Genomic DNA, 17,841 nt, shown 5'->3' with positions numbered 1-17,841 from the left:
GCAGGTAGGTAGTCTGTCCTCCACTTCACAGATGAAAAAACGGAGGCAAAAAAAGAGATTATAGAACTTCTCCAAGGTCAACCAATTATCAATGGAAGGTGTCGCTAGTCTACAACTACCATCTTGAGGTCATGGTGGAACCAGTCAATCTGATGTTACAAACCTAGTGCCATAAACTGTCCTGAATTGGCACATAAATGTTGTGGTTCAAAGAACTGAAGACGAGATGCCATGTTCCCACGTATATCTTGGCTGGCACACACATAAATATATATAAGGCTGAACCAAGCCCCCATTACACGAGAATCTGAATCGCCATGGGGTTGAAGGAGAATTTAGAGGTAACCAGAACAGAAATATAAAACCATGACAAGTAACCATGGTTTCCTAATATTCTTAAAGGGTTTAAATAGTTGACGGCTAAGAGATCTAAGGATGGAGGTAGTGGTGAGTCATTAAAATGCTTACAATTTTAATTTTCTTTTCCATCTTACTTTTCTCTCTTGACTTTTTTAAAGTGAGGCAACCGTCAGCATACAAGTTTCATAGCCTGAGTACATTCTTGGTGCAAATAAAATATTTTTAAATCGTTTTATTGTTTTACATATATTAGACTAGTTTTAGCTTCGTAATCTTAATTTTAACTTGAGTTTGGGGTTTAAAAGAGCCTTTTATTCTTTAGGTTGTCCAAAAGAGATGTATCTATAATTTAGTAATATTAGTCATACTTCTCCATATACAATATGGCAGAGGTAAAGAAAACACGCCCTATAAAAGTGTTATGGTTTAAGGTGCTGTAAGAATAACATAATAGGCTTGCAATGTAAAAGAGAAGTTATATTAAACTCCAGTTTCTGAAATGCTCAAATTATATTTATCATAATGTCACTAATTTGCTGTGTAACCTTGAACAATCTATTTTACCTCTCTGGGTCTCGATATGTAAATACAGATGTGTCTCATCTGTAAAATGGCAGGGTTGGGTTAGATGACAGTTCCCAACTGGAATGCCCCAGGACAGCTGTGCCAAGATTCTGATGCCCATCAGCCCTCAGGTGAGCTGGACACAGCCTAGGCTGGAGGCCTCAGATCCACCACCTCCAGCCAAGAGCAGTCATTTGTTTCCCCAGGGTGTGCTGTGCACCTTTTCAATGTGTGCCATAATGTGAAAATGGCTGGGAAACACTCAATTAGATGACCCTGAGGTCCGTTTTAGCTCTGCCATTCTGTCAGTCTTCCTGAGATTGTAAGGCTTCCTGAGATACTGCCCATGGCCAACTGTTACGTGGTTCTATAAACTGCAATGTAGAGCACAGTGCTTCATAAACAATATAAAACAGTATTTCTTATTATCTTCATTTGTTATCTATGCTCAGAAAGTTAAGGTACACTGTAAGGCCCTAAAATGTTATATACACAAAATAACCTATATTTAGCACAGCTTTGTTTTGTTTCGTTTTAGACGGAGTCTCGCTCTGTCTCCCAGGCCAGAGTGCAATGGTATGATCTCGGCTCACTGCAACCTCTGCCTTCTAGGGTCCAGAAATTCTCCTGCCTCAGCCTCCCAACTAGCTGGGATTACAGGCACCCACTAACATGCCCAGCTAATTTTTATATTTTTAGTAGAGACGGGGTTTCACCATGTTGGCCAGGCTGGTCTCGAACTCCTGATCTCAGGTGATGCACCCGCCTCGGCCTCCCAAAGTCCTGGGATTACAGGCGTGAACCACTGCACCCAGTCTAGCACAGTTTTAATACTAACAAGGTGGTGGCATATTCCGATTTTGATAAGTAATTATGTTATAGCATATTAACATAGCTATTAATCATTCCAAAATACTGCTCAAAGGTTATAATGACAATTAGTTTTCTAATTCCCCATATGCACTCCACCCCATGATTTAGACAAAATAATCACAATTCAGAGAACTAAAATGTTAGGAGTCAATGAAAAGTAACCCCTTTAGGAAGTCAGAGAAAACGTCATTTAAACATCTTTAATGTATATAGTGTTTATCTCGAAGTAAAGCAAAACCAAAGGGCAGAGAAAGTCTACTTCCCCCCCACCGCCACTGAATCTGGTTTAAACTAATAGATTGGAAAGTTTGAAGTACGTCATTCCCAGAAAGATGTAAATAAGCAGAATAAAGCTGGCAGGGGGAAGGCAGTAATGCCTAAGGAATTAGATGGGCTGGCATATGAGGGACAAGTTAAAAATAGAATCTCTGTGACTCAGCTAAGTGGGCACCAGGGATTTCTAACTCAATACACCCCGGGGATTGAGAAGAACAAAGGAGGAAAGGAATTATCAGCAATTCAGGGGTCGCAGGGAAGGGGAAAAATAAGGGAAGAAAGCATTGAAGGTGGGAGATGGAAAGAAGACTTTTGGGATCAGCCGCCCCAAGGAAGAAGGCTACTCACTCACTCTACAAACAGGCTTTCTGCTCAAAGGTTCTTCCTCATACCTGAAACCAGCCTTGAAAGTAAGCACTGAGCAAGAAACCTAGGAATGAAAATGTCCCAGGATATTTCCATAATGTGAAATGGGCCCATGTTTGATGTTTTATTTTTGTTAGAGTCTTAACTCTGATAGCCACAGCCATCACTTGTACTCAGGGAGTTTTGAAATATAAAAACAGGTACAGGTTGGGATTTGTTTTAAACAACTTTTCCTATTTAAACTTAAATTCTTAACAGTAAATTTGAATGAGGCAGAATATTATAAATAAGGAAATAAAAATTACCTGTAAGTCAATCACCAGAGATAATTACTAATAACATTTTGATGTGCTTTCTTCCATTCATTTGTTAACATACCTATTGAATACTGAGTGGCAAGGATGAGTGGTTCACTGTGACGTCCAAAATTATCTCCTCTTTCACATAGCTCTCACCTCTTGAATTTAAGAGTAAGACAACTCATTATCTAAGAGTGCATCGGGAGTGATTTGTGGTACTATTTTCCTTGGGGAAAACAAATGGCTGCCCTTGGGTGGAAGTAACTGACCTAGGGCCTCCACCCCAGCTCTGTCCAGCTGTCTTGAGGGCCAAGGAGCATCAGAATCTCAGCTGGGAAACTGATCTAACCCAACCCTCCTATTTCACAGATGAATACACTGAGACCAAGAGAAGTAAAGTAGCCTGTTCAAAGTCACACTATGAATTACAATTTAAGCACTTCAGAAACTGAAACCCTATACGACTTCTCTGTTACCTAAAATGCCTCATTATAGTCTTCTTCTGGGCTATTAAGGATCATAAATCCCCTTCATAAGGCACATTTTTCCAGTTTATCTCTCTGTCATTTTTTATATGGAGAACTGTATGATTAACAATAGTAAATTATAGACATATAATTCGTAATTTTGGACAGCCCAAAGGCTAAATGGTTGTTTAAAATCAAACAAATATTAAAAACCAACATTATGAAACTAAAGTTAAAAGACTTTTATTTTGAAATAATTAACTCTAGTATTTAAATAGTAAGTTTCCCGAGCATATGTAAAACCAAATACGTAATTTTTTCTTTGGAATTTATTTTAACATTTTTTCCTTCTAGAAAGTGTCTAGCCATATTTTTATGAGCACTGAGTATTTACATTTTCTAAATCTTCTTTAATTTTATGAGAGGACAATGAATACTGTGTGTTTTCATTTTTTTTTTTGACATTTTTCTATTCTAGTGAGCATTATTAGTTATTTGTAATTCTTCAGTAAAATGAATACTGTTGTACTTAAGTTGAGCAATCACTTAGAGTTTCTGGCTTTTAGGCTTAAAAAAATCCTCTTTCTCAGAGATCAAATTTTCTCCACATTTTTTTCTAGCTTAGAGTTTTAAATATACATATTTAAATCCAATCCATATGAAAGATATTTTGGTGTGTTACAAAAGCAAAGATATAAATAGATTTTTTAAAATACCCAATTTCACAACCCCCTTTATCAAATAATCTGTTCCTTCCTCAATGACTTATAATTAAGTTATTCCATACACTGAAAAAAGTTTTGAAAAGTGCTATTTTGTTGGATTATTTGCCTGTTTTTATGCCCACATCATCATCTTTTATCATCATCACTTTATGTGTTTTAATATCTGGTAGAAGTTTCTGCTTCATTTTTCTATTCTAAATTAACATATCACACATGTAGATGTATGATATACATGTAATATACATAGTCTTCCTAATGAACTACAGAATCAGTTAAAAAACAGGCTTTTGTTTAATTGATTTTTGAAAACTATATGCACAGATCCCTTAATACCTCAATTTTCTCTGGTGACTTAACATTAATTGTTGTACTCCATTCCAAACATTCAGTGCCTTTTTAAAAAATGCACCCTACAGATCCATCCCAAATATGTTGATTCCCAGTTCATTTGAAGACCCAACTCCAAGTATCTTGGTTTTAAGACCCAACAAGTCTAATTTGGACTGGTAGGTCATGAGACCCCCCCTTGAACAGTCTGCACACAGAGGCCTTGGGACTTGCCGCTGCAGAGCACGCAGGACCATATCACGTAGGGTTCTGTGTGCCACAGCAGTAAGGCGCTGGGGAGCCACTGACAGGCATGTAAGTAAGAGAGTGACCTGATCACATTCTGTTTTAGGGAGAGAGAGAGAGAACGGTGCAAGTGGAAACTAGATCAGTGTCACGCACCCAGCAGAGGCAGGGAGACGATTAGGAGTCTCCTATGATGTCTGTCTTACAAGAGCAGTGATAAGGACAGGGGCGATGGAAGAAAGAATGATTCGAGTGGGATTTGTGTTATTGCAATGTTTCCCCTATAGCAAAATAGGGTGCATTCAAACACTCCCAAGGCGGAAATAATGAAGCTCCCGAACCTGTCCCTAAGCACGGTCTCTCTTCCCACCAAGTCAATAGGCAGAACGTGCCTGCCCTCTTCCCCCTGTGGAGTGCAGTATTTACTAAGCACCTACTATGGATAGGTCAGGCACCATGCTAGCTGCTGAAATAAATCCTGGATGGGTCAATGCCAAAAATCAGCAGGAGACATGGAGAATGAAGAGTATGACTCTGACATCCAAAAAGAGAGCCAAGTATTGGGAACAAGAGTCACCCAGACATCAGGAACAGACTGTTGTACAGAGCTACCACCTCCCGAGAGGCTACTTGCCTGTCTGCTCCAAACCAGCGGCCAGGCTTCGTAACTCCCCTGCAGGTCCGAGCCTTCTCTGCACCAGAAAGCAGTATCACTGGCCTAGTTCTACCAGTGGATGGTCAGGGGAAAATCAGAAGCCCTGGCCAACACAGAATCCAACTTTTAGTTCCCTGACTTGACCCTTCAATGCTTGGTCTTTGAGGAGTACACCAAGTATTTATGAAGGCCCTTAAAAACTGTCCAACAACAACAAAAAAGGCCTCTTTTCACTTTTACTAGCTTGATTCTTTAATTTGCACTCAATTCCTTCCTCCTCAACAGTGGTTTCCATAGTTCCCTGGGTACAACCTGTGTTGGCCTTCCTGCAATCTGGAAAAGATCTTCTATCTCCTTGCCTCCTTGAAAATAGGCAGATGTTTCATCTACTTTTTTAAACTTCAAGGAAGAAGAGAAGACGTTTCTGTAACTATAAAATATTTGGTCACTCCGCTTACTGGAAATATGCTACATAACAAGAAACAAGAAACAAACAATCGTATAACAACTGGGTGGTTTTTACAACCGCTTTAAGGAGATCAGCTTGGTATGTTAAGCATGTAAAATTCTCATTTTTTCCTTTTTCCTATGTGAAACTATTTTGGATGCTTCATTACAATAAAACTTTAAGTATTAGCTTTATAGAGGCCTATGTTTAAATTCAGAATCACAAAAAATCAGTACACATTCACAGAATTCTAACTTCCTTACACCCATAACAAAAATAGGTGCAAAGCCACTCTGGGGAGGCCCACAGGACTGAAATATCAGGAAAAGAACCACATGGCGAAAACATGCCTGGCCCGCACATCCAAAAGCCATGACTAACTCTACCGTTTGATGGTTAAACTTCAAGCCGAATGCTTAGCTTTAATAAGCCTCCATTCAAGGTCTCTGGGCCTGACTTTGTTCATCTTTGAAACAGGTCAATGATGCCTACCTCACAAGGTTCCTGTGCGGCCCCACCCTGACAATGTGTGGAAAGTACTCTGTAAATAATGTCGTCCCAGACCCTTTTCCGGAGGCTTTCATTATCTTAGTTTTCTTCCTGAAACCTCCCCTTTCAATTACATGAATTTATCGTCTTATTCTAATTTTATATGTGGAGAAACTGAGACCCAAGCAGCGTTTTTTTCCAGGAAAAGAAAACTCCAACAAATTAAGAGATGCCCTCGGAGATCAATAAAGACTTGTGAATGCAGTTTGCCAGTAAGGTAACATCTTAGACACGTCCTTTAACCTTTCTGAGCACCAGTGTGAGTTCAACTCACCTGCCTGGAGGGTAGACCAGCTGAGGAAGGTTTTGTCACCAGAGAGCTCTAAAGGAGATGGCAAACACTGGAGGAACTGGACCTCACATAAAGCACCAAGGGCAAGAGACTTCTCCATGCCCCCAAGCAACTCACAAAGTAAGCCCAGGCAGGCAGGATGGGGCGTGGCCTCACTCCAATGGGAAGGGGGCTCTGATGAGGAACTTGTCCAGTGACCTCAGCATGGTATTCCAGTGCCACTGGAAAACAAGGCCTGCAGGTGGAAGTGAGCACAGGTGGGAGGCAGCTGTTAGAAGAGGAACAGAAAGGAGACTACAGCAGCACCAAGGGGGATGGTTTCCCAAGGCCAGGCACAGAAGCTTCTCCAGGACAGCCAGGATCAAGACAGTGCCAGTTCCTGCCCTAAGTAGGGTCACACATCGACTGGAAGCCTAACCACAGAGGGGGAACGGACAGCCTTGAACATTTCAAGAACACTTGGGCACAGGTCAAAATCACCCCTGAGGTTTGCATGCAGAAGAGAGGGAGAGCAGGGCTTCCAATCATTCCTCTGGAATGAGCTGAAGTACAGACTACAATTTTACATTATTGTGGCCCAATTATTCCAGTATCTTCATAGCTCATATGGAGATCCATGTAACCTGATAAATAATGGCCAAAGTCTTATCTCACTCAAACTGGTTCCACAAAAAACTGTAACTGATAAACCCTCAAACCCCGCATCTTCCCAAGATTGAGCAGTAAACTACACAAAAATATAAATAGGAACCACCCACTAAAGTGCACAAATGATACTATATGAGGTCTCATTAAACAGCCCAATGAAGCCAGCAGTATTTATTAGGTGGAACCACAGCAGTGCTCTGACTTGTATTGGAAAGGAGAAAAAAGGAGGAGGAATGATTTCTAAATATGACTTGAGCATGTTGATAATAAGCTTTCCGGCACTGGTTCTTTATTCCAGCCACCGTGCAATCATTAACCCCAGGTAGCAGTAGGGAAGCTAAGACAAAGAAACCCACTGCCTTGCCCAAGGACATTTCCTCATGCTGCCTTCAACAACAACTTTTAGGAAGTCATAACTTCCACTTTTGAAACCAGAAGAGTTGATACCCTAAACTGGAATATATAACTGAAATTAGTTCTGACTGGTTTTAATTAAATCTTTGTAGCCAGTTGTCAGTGTGCTTGAGATTTTTCAAAATCTCTCTCTCACATGCTCAACAGATGTGGGCGGTAATCAGAGCCGAGCTGATTGGAGCTGCACAGACAGCGAGCAGCAGCTCCCCCAAACAAAAGGTCAGCCATGATAATGACATCCCCAGAGTGATGTATGTGCACATTAAGAAGTTAAATCTCATGAAAAGAATGTACAATAAAGTCATCAATTTTATTTTAGGTTCATCTGGCTGCAATTTCTGCCTACAGTCATCTTACTCCAGGAAAAGTTAGCACCGTGCAGGCACCTGGATTCACTTTGGGGTCTTTGGTATATGAACTATGACATTCCACACATAGTTTCCCAACGCAAGTACTGAAACGTCTGCGCCCTACTTCTTAGCTCACTGTCTGTAAAACATTCCTTGCCCTTTGATGTGAAAGAAAAATACTCCACTTTACAAGATTACCCTGGACTGGACTTCTTTTTTGAAAGAAGCCTAAAACAACACCACCATTGTGGCCACCCTGAGTGTCTGTGGCAACAACCACACAAGAAATAATCTTAAAGTTACCAACACGTTGAGCAAATTTACACCTACCTAAATCCTATTCCCCTGTATGACATTTTAAAGGAAAAGAAATCATTAGTAGAATTTCCCATAATTATCTTTGAAAAAAAAATCCACGTCTTTTTTTGAATGGATTCTTGCACCAAATACTTAAGCATCCCTCTGTCTTTAAAGCACCAGGATAATCTGTTATTAAATGCACGCTTAAACCAACGTTTTATAACCTTGCTGCTGTTTTCAATGAGTCTCCGCCTCTTCCTACCAGGCATTTTGGGCTATAATAGCAGTCCTAGAGCCACCTCCTACTGAATAATTATAATAGTGGGCCAATTAAACTAATCACCTTTCCACATATTTTTATCTGGCTTACAGATGTAAATCTCCCCCAGAATGCTGAGAATGAAAGGTTTCCTCTCCAATAGCACCTAGGACTCCAAGGGTTACCCCTGGCAGAGACTCCATCCATTAGAGGCAACCTTAACACTCAACCAAAACTAGTAAGTAACACATTCGAATATGTGATATTCACAGATATTCACCAGACACTCATCTTTCCTCTTCCAGGAAATCTAAAGGATTCATGAGCTACTTTCACAGCACCAAAGTTTAGACTTCGTATTAATGTAGTTTAGCTTAAGCAGCAAAACAACACCAAATCCTCTAAAAAAGCGATTACCAAGAATGACAGTGCTGAACAGTGCGGGATTTTAGATGCTCAGCAATCCATTGTATGCATGTTTTGGAGGGAAAAAAGATTCTAAAGAAAGATTTCAAATTCAGAAGTTTATCACTGTTGCATGAGCCATTTACTATGGAGCAACTAACTGAATTAATAACTCCTTGGAGAAATTTTTCTTGATGACTCACACAGAAATCTTCTGGCTCTGAAAGGGAGGATACGTTTCCATCCAACGCCAAGTAACAAGCAGTGAAAAGGAAAAATTCCAACCCCAGGCAAAAGCAGCAGGTGGGATTATACACTCATTTGTGTAAAGCTAATCCAGAAATAGATGTTTTCCCCTTCCTAGATAAAGCCACCACCTGAGGAATGTTACTTCTTCTGGTCAGGGTGACAATTTGGAGGCAGTTCATGTACCAGATTTATCTTATACCTTACATCCTGAAACTGCTCTATCTTGTTCTCTAAAAATCCAATTATATAACTTAATAACTATTTCAAATACGAATCATAGATCCTTAAGCTATTTCCCTTACCTTAGTAGTTCGGCAATTTTCCCCAATAGTTTTATAATACATCCCATAAACTAGAATAACTGTCTACAGAGAAAATCGCTTTTAGTTGACTCCTCTGATATCACAGTACTGAGATAGCTTTGAGAAAGTGCTTCTCGGTAGGGTGAAGAGACACTGCAAGCAACTGGGGACAAAATGGAGGAAAGGATTAACCACCGTTTGATACCTTCCTTCTTTTTCCAAAGCAGCCAAGACTGTGTCTTTAGTAAAGAACAACAAAAATAATACACAGCGTTCTCTTCTGTTCTAACTTTTCTCCAGCCAGAGGAGAAAAAAAAAATTAGGTAACCACTTGAAAAATTCTCTTTCAGGCAATAAGTATTTCAAAAGCTCATCCAACAACAAACAGACACAGGCGTGTCCTGATTAGGTTACTAAATAAAAAGCATTTCCCAAGGCATACCTCTAAGGCACGACTTTTTTTTTCTACTTGGGACCTCTTGTCCTACCATGCACTCCAAGCCTTCCTTTACCCCTTTATTACAGCTGTAGATATAACCAAAATCCTAGAAAAGAATAAATGCAAACAAAGATATTCCACTATATCTCAATAGGGCATCCTAAATGAATAATTTTCACTTGAGTTTTGCAAAAAGGATGGTGGGACTACAGAAAAAGACACACACTCAGCTCACATTCAACCTTTAAAACTAAAGCAATTTAAAATCTCATGATGAAAAGTATAAAATACATCCCAAATCTACTTAGAATTTTAGTGAATTAGGCCATCCTGATTTTTCTCTTGGTTACTCAAAATGCTTTAGGTTGGCAATGTTCAGTAAGCACTCCCATATCAAACAAAACGTGAACAGCTCAATCTTTTAATTGAGCAAAAAGAGAAGGCACACATGTTTTAGTGACATGCTTGGATTTAATGTGTTATTTCCTAAAAGAAATTAGCTCCCCAACCTTTAAAAGGAAGAAAGCCGAGGATCTTGTTACAACCACAAAGCAAGGAAAATGCTCACTACCCGACACAGATGTGAAATAAATAACAACATTTACTCTCAAAGAACTCTAAATAGACATATTTTTTTTGACAGTCTTTTGTTACCTTGACAGCCTTAGGCTCAAAGACCCCACACACTTTCTTCCAACACAGATAATGTGAGCCCACCTACCTTCTCCAGACTGGAGACTATAAATTCTCCAAGGCTGCCCTGATCCAGACATCGCCATGGTTGAACAAAAGATTTCATTCCATAAACATCCTTCCTTGTTTTCAGAGCAGTCTCCCTAGATCCAAGTTTTCCCTTCTAACACCTTCCCAGGATGCCTATTATGCCTTTAAGAATCATACATGGTATGTACTAGAATGATCTATCTACCTGTCACTTATTAAGATTTACACACTGATAAAATGCTATTTGAAAGAAAAATCTGAATATCCCTAGACAGTCTATAAAAAGTGATTAACACATAATTCAAAATGCTTTTGGTTTCCTCTCAGCGCAGTTTTCAGAAATGCACAACATATTATTTATAGGAATGTGAAAATCATCCCATTAGGGATATGGTGCTGCATGAAACAGCTTAGCTGGGAATGAAGACACCCAGACTTCAGTTTTGACTGATTCTCCTTGGGTAAGTCACTTCTCTGAGCCTCTGCTTCTTGATCAATAAAATGAAAGGGTCTTAAAAGGCATTTCCAGTTCCGAAATTCTACAATCAGTTTCCTTCCTAGATTGTTCTCTCAAATCCAGTCTCCCAGAGCTCCGCCTTCTCTTAACCTCCATATTGTTTTGGCTTTTGCCCCTGGGTGTCCAGGGGAAGAGTTCTTTGTTTAGAAGACAGCCCTGAGGTTCCCCAGGGGCCCAAGGGTTAATGCAGGTCTCAGGATGTGCATAATCAAACTCAGACAGCAGCTGCTGAGTTGTAGCTAATCCTTAGAGAACCGCATCAGACCTCCTCTTTCTCTCACAGTGAAATCGCCTGGCACCAGGCCTGTTCCGGCTGTTTGGACCTTATGTTTTGCGCACATTGCAAACAACATCTTCTTGTGGATTCAACTCTCAAAACGCCAGTGGGTTTTCTGTTTTGCTTTTCTAGCTAGCTCTCCAGAAGCAAATACTTAAAACATAAGCACACACCCTGTCCACAAGCTGAACATCACATATAAACAGCTTGGGAGGTGAGGAGGGGCTCTGGAAGGGAAAAGGCAGTAAGACTCCCTATTAATGAATTATTACTGCTCCTCTAATCACTTTGACAAGCAATATTTCAGGAAACAGCGTAAGTGAAGCAGCAGAAATCACCTTTAGAAACTGCTAAATGTATAGATCTCACGCTAATTTCTAATACTAATCTGGTGTTTCCATAAAGTCACCACCTTTCTCTACTTTCAATGGCCCTTGAAAGTGACAATTATACTGTGTTTTCTTGGAAATATAATGTGACTAACACCCTAGCTTTAGTAAAATGGATTCTATTTGTAGATTCAAGAGAGCTTTTCACAATATATACTTTTAAAAGTAAAAAGTTGTCACTACAAAGTTTTATTGGCTGGATTCTTATATCAGCTCTACCCAGCAAAAGTCATCTTGTTCCAGGAAGTTCCGCGAGGAAGGTGAAGAAGACATGTTATGAGAAATCATTTAGTTCCAGGTAACAACTATTTACTAAATTAATGGGCAGCATAAATTATAAGAAGCTATCGACTTGTTGATATCAATTTTATACTACTACTTCTAAGGTCGAGCGTGGTGGCTCACGCCTGTAATCCCAGCACTCTGGGAGGCTGAGGTGGGGCGGATCACTTGAGGTCAGGAGTTCGAGACCAGCTTCGCCAACAAACCCTGTCTCTACTAAAATACAAAAACTGAGCCAGGCATGGAGGTGCGCACCTGTAATCCCAGCTATGGGAGGTTAAGGCGCGAGAATCGCTTAAACCCGGGAGGTGGAGAGATTGCGCCACTACACTCCAGCCTGGGTGACAGAGCTAGACTCTGTCTCAAAAGAAAAAAAAACTTTATACTACTTCTAAAAAAATAATTAAATTGGGATTTAATTGTTCTTTACCCCTTAAGTGTAAATTTAGGATTTTTTTTCTCCCCAGATTATCTAAAAGAGGTTTCACTAAATAATCTGATATTATGATGTGTTCTCCTAAGACATCTATTTTGTTAAACTTTCCCAGAAAACAACCTCTAACCAGATCACTCTTCAAGAACACATTCCTTTTTTAATCCTTATTCTCTACTAAATATTTCTGAAACATTTTGAAACATTTTGAAAAATTGCTGTATCATGAAATATTAAGAAATGAAAAGTAAACATCACTAATAAATTGTACTAATAGTTTCAAATTTGAGGATTTTACAAAAGATAATATGGGGGGAGGGGCAGGGAATAAACAACTTTCTAAATCAGCTTTATGATTTCCAAGACTACTCTCTGGGAAATTACAGCGAGCACCGTACTCTGGACACTCTGGGTCGGCCTCCATTCACAAGAGACTTAGAGCAAACCCCCTCTCTCCCCTAGCAAGGCTCCTCCCACTACAGAGGGCTGCAGGAGAGGCTGCAAGCTCCCTCTAACTTAGATACAGGAAACTGTCACTCAAGGGCTCTGTAGTGAGAGTGGCTGGATGGATTTTGTTGAGTGTGGGCTGGATTTGCATGCGTGTTTTTAGATGGAAAACATTAAAATCAAACCATAGAAATCATTGTAACAAATTAGCAGGACAAGACAGACATGCACACTTCTTGACTGAAACCTAGGATGAACCTCCTCCAAATGGTCTCACTTGAAGATTGTGCCAGCCTTCTGATCAAAAAAATTCAATGGATTAAAACTAACAGCTTAGGAGGTGAACCATATTATTCCTAATTATTATTGCCGCTCTATTCATGCACCAGCTGTGAACAATTAAAAGCCTATATTTCTAAATTCCCACGGACCCAAGAATAAAATTAAGACATTTTTCAGAAGAAGTTTCAGCTCTTTATCTGTAGCTAAAAGCTCTCAAGGTAGGCCAGGCACGGTGGTTCATGCCTGTAATCCCAGCACTTTGGGAGGCCGAGGCAGGTGGATCACGAGGGTCAGGAGATCAAGACCATCTGGCCAACATGGTGAAACCTGTCTCTACAAAAAATACAAAAATTAACCAGGCGTGGTGGCGGGCACCTATATGTAGTCCCAGCTACTTAGGAGGCTGAGGCAGGAGAATGACGTGAACCCGGGAGGCAGAGCTTGCAATGAGCCGAGATCGCGCCACTGCACTCCAGCCTGGGTGACAGAGTAAGACTTCGTCGCAAAAAAAAAAAAAAAAAAAAAAAAAAAAAAAAAAAAAACTCTCAAGGTAAGGCAGTCTCTCCAACTAGGTCCACAAGGCAGAAGCGCACTGTGTCACAGCAAAGTCTTGGGTTTTCTTTTTTTTTCTGTCAGGCATTTTGCCCATTAAAATTAAAATAACCAAGAAACATTATGAAGATCACATGACTAGGCTTTTTATACCATGAAGCGAAACAACTTAGAAAAATCAGCTGCTTAAGAGTGAGGAGGGAGGCATTCAGAACTCATTACGTGTCTTAGCCAAGACCTCACTGTCAGGGCTAAGCCAAGGACCAGAGATATGTAAAATGCACCCCACTCCAAAACACTCTGAAAAGCATTCCATTTCAGGGAGGGAGAGAAAAAGAATAAAACCCCACAGCAAACCAATCGTTCTGCAGCTTACCCTTTGTATCCCTGACAAATGGGCTCAGCTGACGCAGGAGGGACTTCACGGTCAAGTCTCCTGGTGTAGTTCACGTCTTTAATTCCTACCTATCAACTTGCCCATTTCCCTGATCACCTAAATTGAGGCCAAAGGAAAAGCAATTTTAAGATTCACGTGTGCATACACACACACACACACACACGTATTTATACACACACATATATACATACAAAAATATGTACATATATTACTTCATATAAATCAAACAGATAAAAGGAATAGAATTAAAAGTACAGAAATAAACCCTTACATTTATGGTCAATATATTTTCAACAAGTGTGCCAAGAATTCAATGGGGAAAGAATAAGACTTTTTGAGAAAAAGTGTTGGGACAACTGGATACCACATGCATAAAGAAGAAAATAAACTGTACCCCAACACCACAACATATGCAAAAACTAATTCAAAATGGATTGTAACTCTAAATGTCTAAGAACTAAAATCATAAAACTCTTGGAAGAAAATAGGAATAGATGTTCGCAATTTTCAGTTAGGCAATGTTTCTTATATGAGACACCAAAAATGCAAGCAACAAAAGAAAAAAATTGGTAAGTTTGACTTCACAAACATCTAAAACTTTTGTGCTTCAAAGGACACTATTAAGAGAATGAAAAGACAACCCAGAGAATAGACATTTGAATAGACATTTCTTCACGGAGTAAATACAAATGACTAAGAACACAAAAAGACATCTTGCTCAACATCATCAGTCAGTAAGAAAATGAAAGCCAGAACCACAGTAAGATACCACTTCACACCCAATAGTGACTGTAATCAAAAGGACAGACAGTAAGAAGTATTGATGAGGATGTGGAAAACTGGAAGTCTGTGCATTGCTGGTGGGAATGTAAAGTGGTACAGCTACCTTGCAAAACAGTGTGGCAGTTTCTTGAAATGTTATAGAGTTACCATATCACCCAAAAATTCCACTCCTAGGTATATAAAGAGAAATGGAAATGTGTGAACATGTAGCCCCATAAAACTTGTACACTTGTATACAAATGCTTATGGCGGCATTACTCCTAATAGCCAAAAGGTTAAAACAACCCTAATGTCCACCAACTAACAAATGGAAAAGGGGGTATGGCTATATACAATGTACAATAAATATTTATTTGGCAGTAAAGAGAAATGAAGTACTAGTGCTGCAACTAGTGGATGAATCTTGAAAACATGCTAACTGAAAGAAGTTGATCGCAAAAGGCCCTATGTCACATGATTCCACTTACACAAAATGTCCAGAATAGGCAAATCTACAGAAACAGAAGGGAGATGAGTGGTTGCCTAGGCTTTGAAGTGAGTGGAATGAAAAGTGGCTGCCAATGGATACAGGTTTTTTTTGAGGTGGGGGGGTGTGATTAAAATATTCTAAAGTTAGATTGTGGTCACTGTTGCACAATTGTGTGAATACACTAAAAACTATGCTTTAAATGGGTGAATTTTTGTGGTAGGTACATTATACTTCAACAAACCTATTCAATGTTACGCACCTATCTGTACAACTCTAAGTAGCACAAAATATTATTTGACAGTTATCCTATTGCATGGCTAAATAAACTCTTTTTAAAGGAATAAATAATTTCTAGATAATGCTTGCTATGTTTTGATCTTTAGCTCAGTGTCAAATTTTGCATTTTAGAGAGGGGAGGGCCTTAGATCTAGAACTAAAAACCCCAAAAAGGTTAAGCAGAGAGGTGGGGTCCACAGAAAGCCATTACAAGTTTTCTAGGTTTTCAGCCAAAAGCAATGATTCTGTAATTTCAGTATGTTTCAGCTACATTCAAATGCAGGGTCTGAGGTGGGATGCAAGAATGTGCATTTTTAACAAGTAACCCCAATCCCCAAGACGATTCAAACACCGGCAGTGTGAGAACAGCACTTAGGGCAAAGAGATCCATCAGCCCGGAAGGGCTCCCCTTCCAGCCCAACACTGGGTTCTTCTGCCAGTCCCAGAGCTAAGGAGCCATAAGTTGGTGAAAGTGTCATGATCACAGTTGAGCAGCATTTTCTACTTGCCTCTAATAACTCTTGCCATCAAAATCATAGGCATTTTGGAGATTTTCAAATTTGAAGTTTTCTAGGTACCTCATGCTGGTAAAATATTCGCCTTCGGAAGAGAAGATTCGTCAACTTCTTGGGACCTCAGAATACAACACCTGTGGCCTCACGATCTCTTTGGAGTATATTCATTTGTCCAGTGTTTAAGAGAACTATCAGATTCCAGGCAAGACTCTATGTTCAGTGTATAATATTCAGAGCCAAAAATACAGAAAAAATCTGCTGGGAATTTTCATCCATAGAACATGGACAACTGGCCCTTTGCACCCCAGTTGTTTTCTGTCTCTAACAGGTGGACATTTTCCCCCTACAGTGGAACTTTACCTCCTACTCCGACTTCTATTTCCTGTATCAAGAGCAACCTCCATCCATCCTCTTATCTGTGAGGAAGAAATCCGAGCTACAGCAGCTAGACGAAGTGGCATCTCTGAGAGAGGAAATGGTTAGTCAGGAAAGATTACCGCATTCTAAATGACAACTGTAACCAATTTACTTGGCTGCCAAAGGAGAAGAGAGGAAAACAGAACACAGTGTTAAAGTCTGGACTGGAATTTTAAAAACTTTATTGCAAGGCAGCAGGTAGAAAGTAGGGGGGAAAAAAATGACTCCTTAAGAAAAGCATAGCCATTATAGAACTATTAAAGGTTTAGACTGCAGAGACTAGCTGGTTTTACAAAAAGGGAAACTGAGGTAAAAGAGGCTGAGTGATTTGCCAGAGGTCACAGCTGGTTACTGGCAGAGAAAGGCCAGCCTATAAGAACTCAAGTCTTCTAGCTACCTGTCCAGCATTCTCTTGCTTTACCTAGAACAAAGAAGGAAACATGGAAGTGAGTGCTAGCACGGGAAAAATCAAGAGGGAGAGAAATGGTTCATGACCTAGAGCAGGGGTCCCTGATCCCCGGTCTGCAGACCAGTACTGGTCCATGGCCTGTTAGGAACCCAGCCCCACAGAAGGAGGGTGAGTAGCCATCCAGCCTCATTACTGCCTACACTCCGCCTCCTGTCAGATCCGTGGCAGCATTAGATTCCTCTAGGAACACAAACCCCTGTGAATTACACAGGCAAGGAATCTAGTTTGCACGCTCCTTGTGAAAGGAGTCTGCTGCCTGATGATCCAAGATAGAACAGTTTCATCCCAAAACCATCCCCGCTAACACATGTGGAAAATCTGTCTCCCATGAAACTGGTCCCTGGTGCCAGAAAGGTTGGGGACCATGGACCTAGAGTCCTTCTGAGCATTAAGTATTTCAGGGTTCTTGTCACACTGGCCAGTTAAGCCTCAGAAGGAAAGCTCTGCACTATGGCACTTGGGTCATGGGTGATCAAGATCCAGCATGAGTGGCCCTGTCTAGCCTAAGAAGGGTTGCCAGGTCTAGGCAGCAAAGTGTGGATAAGTGAATGCTTGGGAAACTAGGAGTGCTTCCCAAACCCCTGGCAGGTTGGGACAGTGGCCACTTTCCCTTTTTTTTTTTTTTAATTTTTATTTTTTATTATACTTTAAGTTCTAGGGCACATGTGCACAAGGTGCAGGTTTGTTACATATGTATACATGTGCCATGTTGGTGTGCTGCACCCACTAACTCGTCATTTACATTAGGTATATCTCCTAATGCTATCCCTCCCCCCTCCCCCAACCCCACGACACATCCC

General features: G+C 40.2%; 1 protein-coding gene across 1 annotated transcript in view; it reads right to left on the bottom strand.

Annotated features, from left to right (window-relative positions):
• SDC2 (syndecan 2) overlaps positions 1-17,841 on the bottom strand; it is a 127,649-nt gene that overhangs the window by 81,134 nt on the left and 28,674 nt on the right. The window lies entirely within an intron of this gene.

Source organism: Rhinopithecus bieti, unplaced genomic scaffold (genome assembly GCF_001698545.2).
Source record: "Rhinopithecus bieti isolate Rb0 unplaced genomic scaffold, ASM169854v2 scaffold_8760, whole genome shotgun sequence".
NCBI classification, from domain to species: Eukaryota; Metazoa; Chordata; class Mammalia; order Primates; family Cercopithecidae; genus Rhinopithecus; species Rhinopithecus bieti.
The sequence above is the reverse complement of the archived record's forward strand: the minus strand, read 5'-3'. Positions and strand labels throughout refer to the sequence as shown.